Below are 19,383 nucleotides of genomic sequence, written 5' to 3' on the forward strand. Positions count from 1 at the left end.
TAAGTACAAGAACAGTGACTCTTCCAACTGTCTATGTTTTGAACCATTCCTGTAACACTAGTTACAGATTCTGATGCTTCACTTCAGGTTTACTGTATCGCTTGCACCTTCTTATTGACGATGAAACACAGAAATTGCATCGGAATTAAATACAAAAGGCACAATGCCGACTTATGTACAAGAGAATTGACTCTTCTTACTGTGTATGTTTTGAACCATTACTGTGACTCTAGTTATATATTCCGATGCTTCACTCCAGGTTTACTGTATCCCTTGGACCTTCTTATTGACGATGAAACACAGAAATTGCATCGGAATTAAATACAAAAGGCACAATGCCAACTTAAGGACAAGAAGACTGACTCTTCTTACTGTCTACGTTTGAACCATTCCTGTGACACTAGTTATAGATTCCAATGCTTCACTTCAGGTTTACTGTATCCCTCCGACCTTCTTATTGACGGTGAAGCACAGAAATTGCATCGGAATTAAATACGAAAGGCACAATGCCCAATTAAGTACAAGAAGACTGAATCTTCTTTCTGACTATGTTTTGAACCATTCCTGTGACACTAGTTATAGATTCCGATGCTTCACTTCAGGTTTACTGTATCCCTCTGACCTTCTTATTGACGATGAAACACAGAAATTGCATCTGTATTAAATAGAAAAGGCACAATGCCGACTGAAGTACAAGATGACTGACTCTTCTTACTGTCTATGCTTTGAACCATTCCTGTGACACTAGTTATAGATTCCGAAGCTTCACTTCAGGTTTACTGTTTCCCTTGTACTTTCTTATTGACGATGAAACACAGAAATTGCATCGGCATTAAACACAAAAGGCACAATGCCGACTTAAGTACAAGAAGACTGTCTCTTCTTACTGACTATGCTTTGAACCATTCCTGTCACACTACTTATGGATTTCTATGCTTCACATCATGTTCACTGTATCCCTGTGACCTTCTTATTGACGAAGAAACACAGAAATTGCATCGGAATTAAATACAAAAGGCACAATGGCGACTTAAGTACAAGAAGACTGACTCTTCCTACTGTCTATGTTTTGAACCATTCCTGTGACATAGTTTTAGATTCCGATGCTTCACTTCAGGTTTACTGTATCCCTCTGACCTTCTTATTGACGATGAAACACAGAAATTGCATCGGAATTAAATACGACAGGCACAATGCCCAATTAAGTTCAAGATGACTTACTCTTCTTCCTGACTATGCTTTGAATCATTTCTGTGACACTAGTTATAGATTCCGATACTTCACTTCAGGTTTACTGTATCCCTCTGACCTTCTTATTGATAATGAAACACACAAATTGCATCGGAATTAAACATAAGAGGCACAATGCCGACTTAAGGTTAAGAAGACTGACTCTTCTTACTGACTTTGTTTTGACCCATTAATGTGACACTAGTTATAGATTCCGATGCTTCACTTCCGGTTTAATGTATCGCTTGGACCTTCTCATTGACGATGAAACACAGAAATTGCATCGGAATTAAATACAAAAGGCACAATGCCGACTTAAGTACATGAAGACCGACTCTTCTTATTGAAAATGATTTGAACCATTCCTGTGACTCTAGTTATAGATTCCGATGCTTCACTTCAGGTATACTGTATCCCTTGGACATTCTTATTGACGATGAAACACAGAAATTGCATCGGAATTAAATATAAAAGGCACAATGCCGACTTAAGGATAAGAAGACTAACTCTTCTTACTGACTTTGTTTTGAACCATTAGTGTGACACTAGTTATAGATTCCGATGCTTCACTTCCGGTTTACTGTATCGCCTGGACCTTCTTGTTGACGATGAAACACAGAAATTGCATCGGAATTAAATACAAAAGGCACAATTCCGAATTAACTACATGAAGACCGACTCTTCTTATTGACAATGATTTGAACCATTCCTGTGACACTAGTTATAGATTCCAATGCTTCACTTCAGGTTTACTGTATCCCTTGGACATTCTTATTGACGATGAAACACAAAATTGCATCGGAATTAAATACAAATGGCACAATGCCGACTTATGGATAAGAAGACTGACTCTTCTTACTGATTATGTTTTGGACCATTCCTGTGACACTAGTTATAGATTCCGATGCTTCACTTCCGGTTTACTGTATCCCTCTGACCATCTTATTGACGATGTCACACAGAAATTGCATCGGGATTAAATACAAAAGGCACAATGCCGACTTAAGTACATGAAGACCGACTCTTCTCACTGTCTATGTTTAAACCATTCCTGTGACACTAGTTATAGATTCCGATGCTTCACTTCAGGTTTACTGTATCCCTCTGACATTGTTATTGGCGGTGAATCACAGAAATTGCATCGGAATTCAATACGAAAGGCGCAATGCCGAATTAAGTACAAGAAGATTGACTCTTCTTCCTGACTATGTTTTCAACCATTCCTGTGACACTAGTTATAGATTCCGATGCTTCACTTCAGGTTTACTGTATCCCTCTGACCTTCTTATTGACGACGAAACACAGAAATTGCATCGGTATTAAATAGAAAAGGCATAATAACGACTTAAGTTGAAGAAGACTGACTCTTCTTACTGTCTATGTTTTAAACCTATCCTGTGACACTTGTTGTAGATTCCGATGCTTCACTTCAGGTTTACTGTATCCCTTGGATCTTCTTATTGTCGATGAAACATAGAAATTGCGTCGGAATTAAATACAAAAGGCACAATGCCGACGTAAGTACATGAAGACCGACTCTTCTTATTGACAATGATTTGAACCATTCCCGTGACACTAGTTATAGATTCCGATGCCTCACGTAAGGTTTACAGTATCTCTTGGACATTCTCATTGACGATGAAACACAGAAATTGCATCGGAATTAAATACAAAAGGCGCAATGCCGACTTAAGGACAAGAAGACTGACTCTTCTTACTGAATTTGATTTGAACCATTAGTGTGACACTATTTATAGATTCCGATGCTTAACTTCCGGTTTACTGTATCGCTTGCACCTTCTAATTGACGATGAGACACAGAAATTTCATCGGAATTAAATACTAAAGGCACAATGACGACTTAAGTACAAGAAGACTGACTCTTCTTACTGACTATGTTTTGAACCATTCCTGTGACACTAGTTATAGATACCGATGCTCCACTACAGGTTTACTGTATACCTTGGACTATCTTATTGACGATGAAACACAGAAATTGCATCGGAATTAAATACAAAAGGCACAATGCCGACTTAAGTATAAGAAGACTGACTCTTCCTACTGTCTATGTTTTGATCAATTTCTGTGACACTAGTTATAGAGTGCGATGCTTCACTTCAGGTTTACTGTATCCCTTGGACCTTCTTATTGACGATGAATCACAGAAAATGCATCGGAATTAAATACAAAATGCACAATGCCGACTTAAGTACAAGAAGACTGACTCTTCTTACTGTCTATATTTTGAACCATTACTGTGACTCTAGTTATAGATTCCGATGCTTCACTCCAGGTTTACTGTATCCCTTGGACCTTCTTATTGACGATCAAACACAGAAATTGCATCGGAATTAAATACAAAATGCACAATGCCGACCTAAGGACAAGAAGAATGACTCTTCTTACTGTCTATGTTTGAATCATTCCTGTGACACTAGTTATAGATTCCGATGCTTCACTTCAGGTTTACTGTATCCCTCTGACCTTCTTATTGACGGTGAAGCACAGAAATTGCGTCGGAATTAAATACGAAAACCACAATGCCCAATTAAGTACAAGAAGACTGACTCTTCTTTCTGACAATGTTTTGAACCATTCCTGTGACACTAGTTATAGATTCCGATGCTTCACTTCAGGTTTACTGTATCCCTCTGACCTTCTTATTGACGATGAAACACAGAAATTGCATCGGTATTAAATAGAAAAGGCACAATGCCGACTTAAGTACAAGAACACTGACTCTTCCTACTGTCTATGTTTTGAACCATTCCTGTGACACTAGTTATAGATTCCGATGCTTCACTTCAGGTTTACTATATCCCTTGTACTATTGTATTGACGATGAAACACAGAAATTGCATCGGAATTAAATACAAAAGGCACAATGAGGACTTAAGTACATGAGGACCAACTCTTCTTATTGACAATGATTTGAACCATTCCTGTGACACTAGTTATAGATTCCGATGCTTCACTACAGGTTTACTGTATCCCTTGGACATTCTTATTGACGATGAAACACAAAATTGCATCGGAATTATGTGCAAAAGGCACAATGCCGACTTAAGGACAAGAAGACTGACGCTTCTTACTGTCGATGTCTTGAACCATTCCTGTGACACTAGTTATAGATTCCGATGCTTAACTTCAGGTTTACTGTATCCCCCTGACATTCTTATTGACGGTGAAACACAGAAATTGAATCGGAATTCAATACGAAAGGCACAATGCCGACTTAAGGATAAGAAGACTAACTCATCTTACTGACTTTGTTTTGAACCATTAGTGTGACACTAGTTATAGATTCCGATGCTTCACTTCCGCTTTACTGTATCGCTTGGACCTTCTTGTTTACGATGAAACACAGAAATTGCATCGGAATTAAATACAAAAGGCACAATGCCGATTTAAGTACATGAAGACCGACTCTTCTTATTGACAATGATTTGAACCATTCCTGTGACACTAGTTATAGATTCCGATGCTTCACTTCAGGTTTACTGAATCCCTTGGACATTCTTATTGACGATGAAACACAAAATTGCATCGGAATTAAATACAAAAGGCACAATGCCGACTTATGGATAAGAAGACTGACTCTTCATACTGATTATGTTTTGAACCATTCCTGTGACACTAGTTATAGATTCCGATGCTTCACTTCCGGTTTACTGTATCCCTCTGACCATCTTATTGACGATGTCACTCAGAAATTGCATCGGGATTAAATACAAAAGGCACAATGCCGACTTAAGTACATGAAGACCGACTCTTCAAACTGTCTATGTTTAAACCATTCCTGTGACACTAGTTATAGATTCCGATGCTTCACTTCAGGTTTACTGTATCCCTCTGACCTTCTTATTGACGACGAAACACAGAAATTGAATCGGTATTAAATAGAAAAGGTATAATAACGACTTAAGTTCAAGAAGACTGACTCTTCTTACTGTCTATGTTTTGAACCTATCCTGTGACACTAGTTGTAGATTCCGATGCTTCACTTCAGGTTCACTATATCCCTTGGACCTTCTTATTGACGATGAAACACAGAAATTGCGTCGGAATTAAATACAAAAGGCACAATGCCGACTTAAGTACATGAAGACCGACTCTTCTTATTGACAATGATTTGAACCATACCTGTGACACTAGTTACAGATTCCGATGCTTCACTTCAGGTTTACAGTATCTCTTGGACATTCTTATTGACGATGAAACACAGAAATTGCATCGGAATTAAATACAAAAGGCACAATGCCGACTTAAGGACGAGAAGGCTGACTCTTCTTACTGAATTTGATTTGAACCATTAGTGTGACACTATTTATAGATTCCGATGCTTCACTTCCGGTTTACTGTATCGCTTGCCCCTTCTAATTGACGATGAAACACAGAAATTTCATCGGAATTAAATACAAAAGGCACAATGACGACTTAAGTACATGAGGACCAACTCTTCTTATTGACAATGATTTGAACCATTCCTGTGACACTAGTTATAGATTCCGATGCTTCACTACAGGTTTACTGTATCCCTTGGACATTCTTATTGACGATGAAACACAAAATTGCATCGGAATTAAATGCAAAAGGCACAATGCCGACTTAAGGACAAGAAGACTGACTCTTCTTACTGACTATGTTTTGACCCATTCCTGTGACACTAGTTATAGATTCCGATGCTTCACTTCCGGTTTACTGTATCCCTCTGACCTTCTTATTGACGATGAAACACAGAAATTGCATCGGTTTTAAATAGGAAAGGAACAATGCCGACTTAAGTTCAAGAAGACTGACTCTTCTTACTGTCTATGATTTGAAACTATCCTGTGACACTAGTTGTAGATTCCGATGCTTCACTTCAGGTTTACTGTATCCCTTGGACCTTCTTATTGACGATGAAACACAGAAATTGCATCGGAATTAAATACAAAAGGCACAATGCCGATTTAAGTACATGATGACCGACTCTTCTTATTGACAATGATTTGAACCATTCCTGTGACACTAGTTATAGATTCCGATGCTTCACTTCTGGTTTACAGTATTTCTTGGACATTCTTATTGACGATGAAACACAGAAATTGCGTCGGAATTAAATACAAAAGGCACAATGCCGACTTAAGGGCAAGAAGACTGACTCTTCTTACTGAATTTGATTTGAACCATTAGTGTGACACTATTTATAGATTCCGATGCTTCACTTCCGGTTTACTGTATCGGTTGCACCTTCTAATTGACGATGAAACACAGAAATTTCATCGGAATTAAATACAAAATGCACAATGACGACTTAAGTACAAGAAGACTAATTCTTCTTACTGACTATGTTTTGAACCATTCCTGTGACACTAGTTATAGATTCCGATGCTTCACTTCAGGTTTACTGTATCCCTCTGACCTTCTTATTGACGATGAAACACAGAAATTGCATCTGTATTAAATAGAAAAGGCACAATGCCGACTGAAGTACAAGAAGACTGACTCTTCTTACTGTCTATGCTTTGAACCAATCCTGTGATACTAGTTGTAGATTCAGATGCTTCACTTCAGGTTTACTGTATCCCTTGGACCTTCTTATTGACGATGAAACACAGAAACTGCATCGGAATTAAATACAAAAGGCACAATGCCGACTTAAGTACAAGAAGACTGACTCTTCTTACTGTCTATGTTTTGAACCATTCCTGTGACACTAGTTATAGATTCCGAAGCTTCACTTCAGGTTTACTGTTTCCGTTGTACTTACTTATTGACGATGAAACACAGAAATTGCATCGGAATTAAACACAAAAGGCACAATGCCGACTTAAGTACAAGAAGACTGTCTCTTCTTACTGACTATGATTTGAACCATTCCTGTCACACTACTTATGGATTTCTATGCTGCACATCATGTTCACTGTATCTTTGTGACCTTCTTATTGACGAAGAAACACAGTAATTGCATCGGAATTAAATACAAAAGGCACAATGGCGACTTAAGTACAAGAAGACTGACTCTTCCTACTGTCTATGTTTTGAACCATTCCTGTGACACTAGTTTTAGATTCCGATACTTCACTTCAGGTTTACTGTATCCCTCTGACCTTCTTATTGACGATGAAACACACAAATTGCATCGGAATTAAATATAAGAGGCACAATGCCGACTTAAGGTTAAGAAGACTGACTCTTCTTACTGACTTTGTTTTGACCCATTAGTGTGACACTAGTTATAGATTACGATGCTTCACTTCCGGTTTACTGTATCGCTTGGACCTTCTCATTGACGATGAAACACAGAAATTGCATCGGAATTAAATACAAAAGGCACAATGCCGACTTAAGTACAAGAAAACTGACTCTTCCTGCTGTGTATCATTTGAACCATTTCTGTGACACTAGTTATAGATTCCGATGCTTCACTTAAGGTTTACTGTATCCCTTGGACCTTCTAATAGACGATGAAACACAGTAATTGCATCGCAATTAAATACAAAAGCACAATGCCGACACAAGTACATGAAGACCGACTCTTCCAACTGACTAAGATTTGAACCATTCCTGTGACACTAGTTATAGATTCCGATGCTTCACTTTAGGTTTACTGTATCCCTTGGACCTTCTTATTGACGATGAAACACAGAAATTGCATCGGAATTAAATACGACAGGCACAATGCCCAATTAAGTTCAAGATGACTTACTCTTCTTACTGACTATGCTTTGAATCATTTCTGTGACACTAGTTATAGATTCCGATACTTCACTTCAGGTTTACTGTATCCCTCTGACCTCCTTATTGACGATGAAACACATAAATTGCATCGGAATTAAATATAAAAGGCACAATGCCGACTTAAGGATAAGAAGACTGACTCTTCTTACTGACTTTGTTTTGTACCATTAGTGTGACACTAGTTATAGATTCCGATGCTTCACTTCCGGTTTACTGTATCGCTTGGACCTTCTTGTTGACGATGAAACACAGAAATTGCATCGGAATTAAATACAAAAGGCACAATGCCGATTTAAGTACATGAAGACCGACTCTTCTTATTGACAATGATTTGGACCATTCCTGTGACACTAGTTATAGATTCCGATGCTTCACTTCAGGTTTACCGTTTCCCTTGGACATTCTTATTGACGATGAAACACAAAATTGCATCGGAATTAAATTCAAAATGCACAATGCCGACTTATGGATAAGAAGACTGACTCTTCTTACTGATTATGTTTTGAACCATTCCTGTGACACTAGTTATAGATTCCGATGCTTCACTTCAGGTTTACTGTATCCCTCTGACCCTCTTATTGACGACGAAACACAGAAATTGCATCGGTATTAAATAAAAAAGGCATAATAACGACTTAAGTTCAAGAAGACTGACTCTTCTTACTGTCTATGTTTTGAACCTATCCTGTGACACAAGTTGTAGATTCCGATGCTTCACTTCAGGTTTACTGTATCCCTTGGACCTTCTTATTAACGATGAAACACAGAAATAGCGTCGGAATTAAATACCAAAGGGACAATGCCGACTTAAGTACATGAAGACCGACTCTTCTTATTGACAATGATTTGAACCATTCCTGTTACACTAGTTATAGATTCCGATGCTTCACTTCAGGTTTACAGTATCTCTTGGACATTCTTATTGACGATGAAACACAGAAATTGCATCGGAATTAAATACAAAAGGCACAATGCCGACTTAAGGACAAGAAGACTGACTCTTCTTACTGAATTTGATTTGAACCATTAGTGTGACACTATTTATAGATTCCGATGCTTCACTTCCGGTTTACTGTATCGCTTGCACCTTCTAATTGACGATGAAACACAGAAATTTCATCGGAATTAAATACAAAAGGCACAATGACGACATAAGTACAAGAAGACTGACTCTTCTTACTGACTATGATTTGAACCATTCCTGTGACACTAGTTATAGATTCCGATGCTTCACTTCAGGTTTACTGTATACCTTGGACTATCTTATTAACGCTGAAACACAGAAATTGCATCGGAATTAAATACAAAAGGCACAATGCCGACTTAAGTACAAGAAAACTGACTCTTTCTGCTGTCTATGATTTGAACCATTCCTGTGACACTAGTTATAGATTCCGATGCTCCACTTAAGGTTTACTGTATCCCTTGGACCTTCTAATTGACGATGAAACACAGAAATTACATCGCAATTAAATACAAAAGGCACAATGCCGACTCAAGTACATGAAGACCGACTCTTCCTACTGACTATGATTTGAACCATTCCTGTGACACTAGTTATAGATTCCGATGCTTCACTTTAGGTTTACTGTATCCCTTGGACCTTCTTATTGACGATGAAACACAGAAATTGCATCGGAATTAAATACAAAAGGCACAATGCCGACTTAAGTATAAGAAGACTGACTCTTCCTACTGTCTAAGTTTTGATCCGTTTCTGTGACACTAGTTATAGACTCCGATGCTTCACTTCAGGTTTGCTGTATCCCTTGGACCTTCTTATTGACGATGAATCACAGAAATTGCATCGGAATTAAATACAAAATGCACAATGCCGACTTAAGTACAAGAAGACTGACTCTTCTTACTGTCTATATTTTGAACCATTACTGTGACTCTAGTTATAGATTCCGATGCTTCACTCCAGGTTTACTGTATCCCTTGGACATTCTTATTGACGATCAATCACAGAAATTGCATCGGAATTAAATACAAAATGCACAATGCCGACTTAAGGACAAGAAGACTGACTCTTCTACTGTCTATGTTTGAACCATTCCTGTGACACTAGTTATAGATTCCGATGCTTCACTTCAGGTTTACTGTATCCCTCTGACCTTCTTATTGACGGTGAAGCACAGAAATTGCATCGGAATTAAATACGAAAACCACAATGCCCAATTAAGTACAAGAAGACTGACTCTTCTTTCTGACTATGTTTTGAACCATTCCTGTGACACTAGTTATAGGTTCCGATGCTTCACTTCAGGTTTACTGTATCCCTCTGACCTTCTTATTGACGATGAAACACAGAAATTGCATCGGTATTAAATAGAAAAGGCACAATGCCGACTTAAGTACACGAAGACTGACTCTTCTTACTGTCTATGTTTTGAACCAATCCTGTGACACTAGTTGTAGATTCAGATGCTTCACTTCAGTTTTACTGTATCCCTTGGACCTTCTTATTGACGATGAAACACAGAAATTGCATCGGAATTAAATACAAAAGGCACAATGCCGACTTAAGTACAAGAACAGTGACTCTTCCAACTGTCTATGTTTTGAACCATTCCTGTAACACTAGTTACAGATTCTGATGCTTCACTTCAGGTTTACTGTATCGCTTGCACCTTCTTATTGACGATGAAACACAGAAATTGCATCGGAATTAAATACAAAAGGCACAATGCCGACTTATGTACAAGAGAATTGACTCTTCTTACTGTGTATGTTTTGAACCATTACTGAGACTCTAGTTATATATTCCGATGCTTCACTCCAGGTTTACTGTATCCCTTGGACCTTCTTATTGACGATGAAACACAGAAATTGCATCGGAATTAAATACAAAAGGCACAATGCCAACTTAAGGACAAGAAGACTGACTCTTCTTACTGTCTATGTTTGAACCATTCCTGTGACACTAGTTATAGATTCCAATGCTTCACTTCAGGTTTACTGTATCCCTCCGACCTTCTTATTGACGGTGAAGCACAGAAATTGCATCGGAATTAAATACGAAAGGCACAATGCCCAATTAAGTACAAGAAGACTGAATCTTCTTTCTGACTATGTTTTGAACCATTCCTGTGACACTAGTTATAGATTCCGATGCTTCACTTCAGGTTTACTGTATGCCTCTGACCTTCTTATTGACGATGAAACACAGAAATTGCATCTGTATTAAATAGAAAAGGCACAATGCCGACTGAAGTACAAGAAGACTGACTCTTCTTACTGTCTATGCTTTGAACCAATCCTGTGATACTAGTTGTAGATTCAGATGCTTCACTTCAGGTTTACTGTATCCCTTGGACCTTCTTATTGACGATGAAACACAGAAACTGCATCGGAAATAAAAAAAAAAGGCACAATGCCGACTTAAGTACAAGAAGACTGACTCTTCTTACTGTCTATGTTTTGAACCATTCCTGTGACACTAGTTATAGATTTCGAAGCTTCACTTCAGGTTTACTGTTTCCCTTGTACTTTCTTATTGACGATGAAACACAGAAATTGCATCGGCATTAAACACAAAATGCACAATGCCGACTTAAGTACAAGAAGACTGTCTCTTCTTACTGACTATGCTTTGAACCATTCCTGTCACACTACTTATGGATTTCTATGCTTCACATCATGTTCACTGTATCCCTGTGACCTTCTTATTGACGAAGAAACACAGAAATTGCATCGGAATTAAATACAAAAGGCACAATGGCGACTTAAGTACAAGAAGACTGACTCTTCCTACTGTCTATGTTTTGAACCATTCCTGTGACATAGTTTTAGATTCCGATGCTTCACTTCAGGTTTACTGTATCCCTCTGACCTTCTTATTGACGATGAAACACAGAAATTGCATCGGAATTAAATACGACAGGCACAATGCCCAATTAAGTTCAAGATGACTTACTCTTCTTCCTGACTATGCTTTGAATCATTTCTGTGACACTAGTTATAGATTCCGATACTTCACTTCAGGTTTACTGTATCCCTCTGACCTTCTTATTGACGATGAAACACACAAATTGCATCGGAATTAAACATAAGAGGCACAATGCTGACTTAAGGTTGAGAAGACTGACTCTTCTTACTGACTTTGTTTTGACCCATTAATGTGACACTAGTTATAAGTTCCGATGCTTCACTTCCGGTTTACTGTATCGCTTGGACCTTCTCATTGACGATGAAACACAGAAATTGCATCGGAATTAAATACAAAAGGCACAATGCCGACTTAAGTACATGAAGACCGACTCTTCTTATTGAAAATGATTTGAACCATTCCTGTGACTCTAGTTATAGATTCCGATGCTTCACTTCAGGTATACTGTATCCCTTGGACATTCTTATTGACGATGAAACACAGAAATTGCATCGGAATTAAATATAAAAGGCACAATGCCGACTTAAGGATAAGAAGACTAACTCTTCTTACTGACTTTGTTTTGAACCATTAGTGTGACACTAGTTATAGATTCCGATGCTTCACTTCCGGTTTACTGTATCGCCTGGACCTTCTTGTTGACGATGAAACACAGAAATTGCATCGGAATTAAATACAAAAGGCACAATTCCGAATTAACTACATGAAGACCGACTCTTCTTATTGACAATGATTTGAACCATTCCTGTGACACTAGTTATAGATTCCAATGCTTCACTTCAGGTTTACTGTATCCCTTGGACATTCTTATTGACGATGAAACACAAAATTGCATCGGAATTAAATACAAATGGCACAATGCCGACTTATGGATAAGAAGACTGACTCTTCTTACTGATTATGTTTTGGACCATTCCTGTGACACTAGTTATAGATTCCGATGCTTCACTTCCGGTTTACTGTATCCCTCTGACCATCTTATTGACGATGTCACACAGAAATTGCATCGGGATTAAATACAAAAGTCACAATGCCGACTTAAGTACATGAAGACCGACTCTTCTCACTGTCTATGTTTAAACCATTCCTGTGACACTAGTTATAGATTCCGATGCTTCACTTCAGGTTTACTGTATCCCTCTGACATTGTTATTGGCGGTGAATCACAGAAATTGCATCGGAATTCAATACGAAAGGCACAATGCCGAATTAAGTACAAGAAGATTGACTCTTCTTCCTGACTATGTTTTGAACCATTCCTGTGACACTAGTTATAGAATCCGATGCTTCACTTCAGGTTTACTGTATCCCTCTGACCTTCTTATTGACGACGAAACACAGAAATTGCATCGGTATTAAATAGAAAAGGCATAATAACGACTTAAGTTGAAGGAGACTGACTCTTCTTACTGTCTATGTTTTGAACCTATCCTGTGACACTTGTTGTTGATTCCGATGCTTCACTTCAGGTTTACTGTATCCCTTGGACCTTCTTATTGACGATGAAACATAGAAATTGCGTCGGAATTAAATACAAAAGGCACAATGCCGACGTAAGTACATGAAGACCGACTCTTCTTATTGACAATGATTTGAACCATTCCCGTGACACTAGTTATAGATTCCGATGCCTCACTTAAGGTTTACAGTATCTCTTGGACATTCTCATTGACGATGAAACACAGAAATTGCATCGGAATTAAATACAAAAGGCGCAATGCCGACTTAAGGACAAGAAGACTGACTCTTCTTACTGAATTTGATTTGAACCATTAGTGTGACACTATTTATAGATTCCGATGCATAACTTCCGGTTTACTGTATCGCTTGCACCTTCTAATTGACGATGAGACACAGAAATTTCATCGGAATTAAATACAAAAGGCACAATGACGACTTAAGTACAAGAAGACTGACTCTTCTTACTGACTATGTTTTGAACCATTCCTGTGACACTAGTTATAGATACCGATGCTCCACTACAGGTTTACTGTATACCTTGGACTATCTTATTGACGATGAAACACAGAAATTGCATCGGAATTAAATACAAAAGGCACAATGCCGACTTAAGTATAAGAAGACAGACTCTTCCTACTGTCTATGTTTTGATCAATTTCTGTGACACTAGTTATAGATTCCGATGCTTCACTTCAGGTTTACTGTATCCCTCTGACCTTCTTATTGACGGTGAAGCACAGAAATTGCATCGGAATTAAATACGAAAACCACAATGCCCAATTAAGTACAAGAAGACTGACTCTTCTTTCTGACAATGTTTTGAACCATTCCTGTGACACTAGTTATAGATTCCGATGCTTCACTTCAGGTTTACTGTATCCCTCTGACCTTCTTATTGACGATGAAACACAGAAATTGCATCGGTATTAAATAGAAAAGGCACAATGCCGACTTAAGTACAAGAACACTGACTCTTCCTACTGTCTATGTTTTGAACCATTCCTGTGACACTAGTTATAGATTCCGATGCTTCACTTCAGGTTTACTATATCCCTTGTACTATCGTATTGACGATGAAACACAGAATTTGCATCGGAATTAAATACAAAAGGCACAATGAGGACTTAAGTACATGAGGACCAACTCTTCTTATTGACAATGATTTGAACCATTCCTGTGACACTAGTTATAGATTCCGATGCTTCACTACAGGTTTACTGTATCCCTTGGACATTCTTATTGACGATGAAACACAAAATTGCATCGGAATTATGTGCAAAAGGCACAATGCCGACTTAAGGACAAGAAGAATGACTCTTCTTACTGACGATGTCTTGAACCATTCCTGTGACACTAGTTATAGATTCCGATGCTTAACTTCAGGTTTACTGTATCCCCCTGACATTCTTATTGACGGTGAAACACAGAAATTGAATCGGAATTCAATACGAAAGGCACAATGCCGACTTAAGGATAAGAAGACTAACTCATCTTACTGACTTTGTTTTGAACCATTAGTGTGACACTAGTTATAGATTCCGATGCTTCACTTCCGCTTTACTGTATCGCTTGGACCTTCTTGTTTACGATGAAACACAGAAATTGCATCGGAATTAAATACAAAAGGCACAATGCCGATTTAAGTACATGAAGACCGACTCTTCTTATTGACAATGATTTGAACCATTCCTGTGACACTAGTTATAGATTCCGATGCTTCACTTCAGGTTTACTGAATCCCTTGGACATTCTTATTGACGATGAAACACAAAATTGCATCGGAATTAAATACAAAAGGCACAATGCCGACTTATGGATAAGAAGACTGACTCTTCATACTGATTATGTTTTGAACCATTCCTGTGACACTAGTTATAGATTCCGATGCTTCACTTCCGGTTTACTGTATCCCTCTGACCATCTTATTGACGATGTCACTCAGAAATTGCATCGGGATTAAATACAAAAGGCACAATGCCGACTTAAGTACATGAAGACCGACTCTTCAAACTGTCTATGTTTAAACCATTCCTGTGTCACTAGTTATAGATTCCGATGCTTCACTTCAGGTTTACTGTATCCCTCTGACCTTCTTATTGACGACGAAACACAGAAATTGCATCGGTATTAAATAGAAAAGGTATAATAACGACTTAAGTTCAAGAAGACTGACTCTTCTTACTGTCTATGTTTTGAACCTATCCTGTGACACTAGTTGTAGATTCCGATGCTTCACTTCAGGTTCACTATATCCCTTGGACCTTCTTATTGACGATGAAACACAGAAATTGCGTCGGAATTAAATACAAAAGGCACAATGCCGACTTAAGTACATGAAGACCGACTCTTCTTATTGACAATGATTTGAACCATACCTGTGACACTAGTTACAGATTCCGATGCTTCACTTCAGGTTTACAGTATCTCTTGGACATTCTTATTGACGATGAAACACAGAAATTGCATCGGAATTAAATACAAAAGGCACAATGCCGACTTAAGGACAAGAAGGCTGACTCTTCTTACTGAATTTGATTTGAACCATTAGTGTGACACTATTTATAGATTCCGATGCTTCACTTCCGGTTTACTGTATCGCTTGCCCCTTCTAATTGGCGATGAAACACAGAAATTTCATCGGAATTAAATACAAAAGGCACAATGACGACTTAAGTACATCAGGACCAACTCTTCTTATTGACAATGATTTGAACCATTCCTGTGACACTAGTTATAGATTCCGATGCTTCACTACAGGTTTACTGTATCCCTTGGACATTCTTATTGACGATGAAACACAAAATTGCATCGGAATTAAATGCAAAAGGCACAATGCCGACTTAAGGACAAGAAGACTGACTCTTCTTACTGACTATGTTTTGACCCATTCCTGTGACACTAGTTATAGATTCCGATGCTTCACTTCCGGTTTACTGTATCCCTCTGACCTTCTTATTGCCGATGAAACACAGAAATTGCATCGGTTTTAAATAGGAAAGGAACAATGCCGACTTAAGTTCAAGAAGACTGACTCTTCTTACTGTCTATGATTTGAAACTATCCTGTGACACTAGTTGTAGATTCCGATGCTTCACTTCAGGTTTACTGTATCCCTTGGACCTTCTTATTGACGATGAAACACAGAAATTGCATCGGAATTAAATACAAAAGGCACAATGCCGACTTAAGTACATGATGACCGACTCTTCTTATTGACAATGATTTCAACCATTCCTGTGACACTAGTTATAGATTCCGATGTTTCACTTCTGGTTTACAGTATCTCTTGGACATTCTTATTGACGATGAAACACAGAAATTGCGTCGGAATTAAATACAAAAGGCACAATGCCGACTTAAGGGCAAGAAGACTGACTCTTCTTACTGAATTTGATTTGAACCATTAGTGTGACACTATTTATAGATTCCGATGCTTCACTTCCGGTTTACTGTATCGCTTGCACCTTCTAATTGACGATGAAACACAGAAATTTCATCGGAATTAAATACAAAATGCACAATGACGACTTAAGTACAAGAAGACTAATTCTTCTTACTGACTATGTTTTGAACCATTCCTGTGACACTAGTTATAGATTCCGATGCTTCACTTCAGGTTTACTGTATACCTTGGACTATGTTATTGACGATGAAACACAGAAATTGCATCGGAATTAAATACAAAAGGCACAATGCCGACTTAAGTACAAGAAAACTGACTCTTCCTGCTGTCTATGATTTGAACCATTCCTGTGACACTAGTTATAGATTCCGATGCTTCACTTAAGGTTTACTGTATCCCTTGGACCTTCTAATTGACGATGAAACACAGAAATTGCAACGCAATTAAATACAAAAGCACAATGCCGACACAAGTACATGAAGACCGACTCTTCCTACTGACTAAGATTTGAACCATTCCTGTGACACTAGTTATAGATTCCGATGCTTCACTTTAGGTTTACTGTATCCCTTGGACCTTCTTATTGACGATGAATTACAGAAATTGCATCGGAATTAAATACAAAAGTCACAATGCCGACTTAAGTATAAGAAGACTGACTCTTCCTACTGTATATGTTTTGATCCATTTCTGTGACACTAGTTATAGAGTCCGATGCTTCACTTCAGGTTTACTGTATCCCTTGGACCTTCTTGTTGACGATGAATCACAGATATTGCATCGGAATTAAATACAAAATGCACAATGCCGACTTAAGTACAAGAAGACTGACTCTTGTTACTGTCTATATTTTGAACCATTACTGTGACTCTAGTTAGAGATTCCGATGCTTCACTCCAGGTTTACTGTATCCCTTGGACCTTCTTATTGACGATGAAACACAGAAATTGCATCTGTATTAAATAGAAAAGGCACAATGCCGACTGAAGTACAAGAAGACTGACTCTTCTTACTGTCTATGCTTTGAACCAATCCTGTGATACTAGTTGTAGATTCAGATGCTTCACTTCAGGTTTACTGTATCCCTTGGACCTTCTTATTGACGATGAAACACAGAAACTGCATCGGAAATAAATACAAAAGGCACAATGCCGACTTAAGTTCAAGAAGACTGACTCTTCTTACTGTCTATGTTTTGAACCATTCCTGTGACACTAGTTATAGATTCCGAAGCTTCACTTCAGGTTTACTGTTTCCCTTGTACTTTTTTATTGACGATGAAACACAGAAATTGCATCGGAATTAAACACAAAAGGCACAATGCCGACTTAAGTACAAGAAGACTGTCTCTTCTTACTGACTATGCTTTGAACCATTCCTGTCACACTACTTATGGATTTCTATGCTTCAGATCATGTTCACTGTATCCCTGTGACCTTCTTATTGACGAAGAAACACAGAAATTGCATCGGAATTAAATACAAAAGGCACAATGGCGACTTAAGTACAAGAAGACTGACTCTTCCTACTGTCTATGTTTTGAACCATTCCTGTGACATAGTTTTAGATTCCGATGCTTCACTTCAGGTTTACTGTATCCCTCTGACCTCCTTATTGACGATGAAACACAGAAATTGCATCGGAATTAAATACGACAGGCACAATGCCCAATTAAGTTCAAGATGACTTACTCTTCTTCCTGACTATGCTTTGAATCATTTCTGTGACACTAGTTATAGATTCCGATACTTCACTTCAGGTTTACTGTATCCCTCTGACCTTCTTATTGACGATGAAACACACAAATTGCATCGGAATTAAATATAAGAGGCACAATGCCGACTTAAGGTTAAGAAGACTGACTCTTCTTACTGACTTTGTTTTGACCCATTAGTGTGACACTAGTTATAGATTCCGATGCTTCACTTCCGGTTTACTGTATCGCTTGGACCTTCTCATTGACGATGAAGCACAGAAATTGCATCGGAATTAAATACAAAAGGCACAATGCCGACTTAAGTACATGAAGACCGACTCTTCTTATTGAAAATGATTTGAACCATTCCTGTGACTCTAGTTATAGATTCCGATGCTTCACTTCAGGTATACTGTATCCCTTGGACATTCTTATTGACGATGAAACACAGAAATTGCATCGGAATTAAATATAAAAGGCACAATGCCGACTTACGGATAAGAAGACTAACTCTTCTTACTGACTTTGTTTTGAACCATTAGTGTGACACTAGTTATAGATTCCGATGCTTCACTTCCGGTTTACTGTATCGCCTGGACCTTCTTGTTGACGATGAAACACAGCAATTGCATCGGAATTAAATACAAAAGGCACAATTCCGAATTAAGTACATGAAGACCGACTCTTCTTATTGACAATGATTTGAACCATTCCTGTGACACTAGTTATAGATTCCAATGCTTCACTTCATGTTTACTGTATCCCTTGGACATTCTTATTGACGATGAAACACAAAATTGCATCGGAATTAAATACAAATGGCACAATGCCGACTGATGGATAAGAAGACTGACTCTTCTTACTGATTATGTTTTGGACCATTCCTGTGACACTAGTTATAGATTCCGATGCTTCACTTCAGGTTTACTGTATCCCTCTGACATTGTTATTGGCGGTGAATCACAGAAATTGCATCGG

Source organism: Schistocerca piceifrons, unplaced genomic scaffold (genome assembly GCF_021461385.2).
Source record: "Schistocerca piceifrons isolate TAMUIC-IGC-003096 unplaced genomic scaffold, iqSchPice1.1 HiC_scaffold_2101, whole genome shotgun sequence".
In the NCBI taxonomy this organism is placed as follows: Eukaryota; Metazoa; Arthropoda; class Insecta; order Orthoptera; family Acrididae; genus Schistocerca; species Schistocerca piceifrons.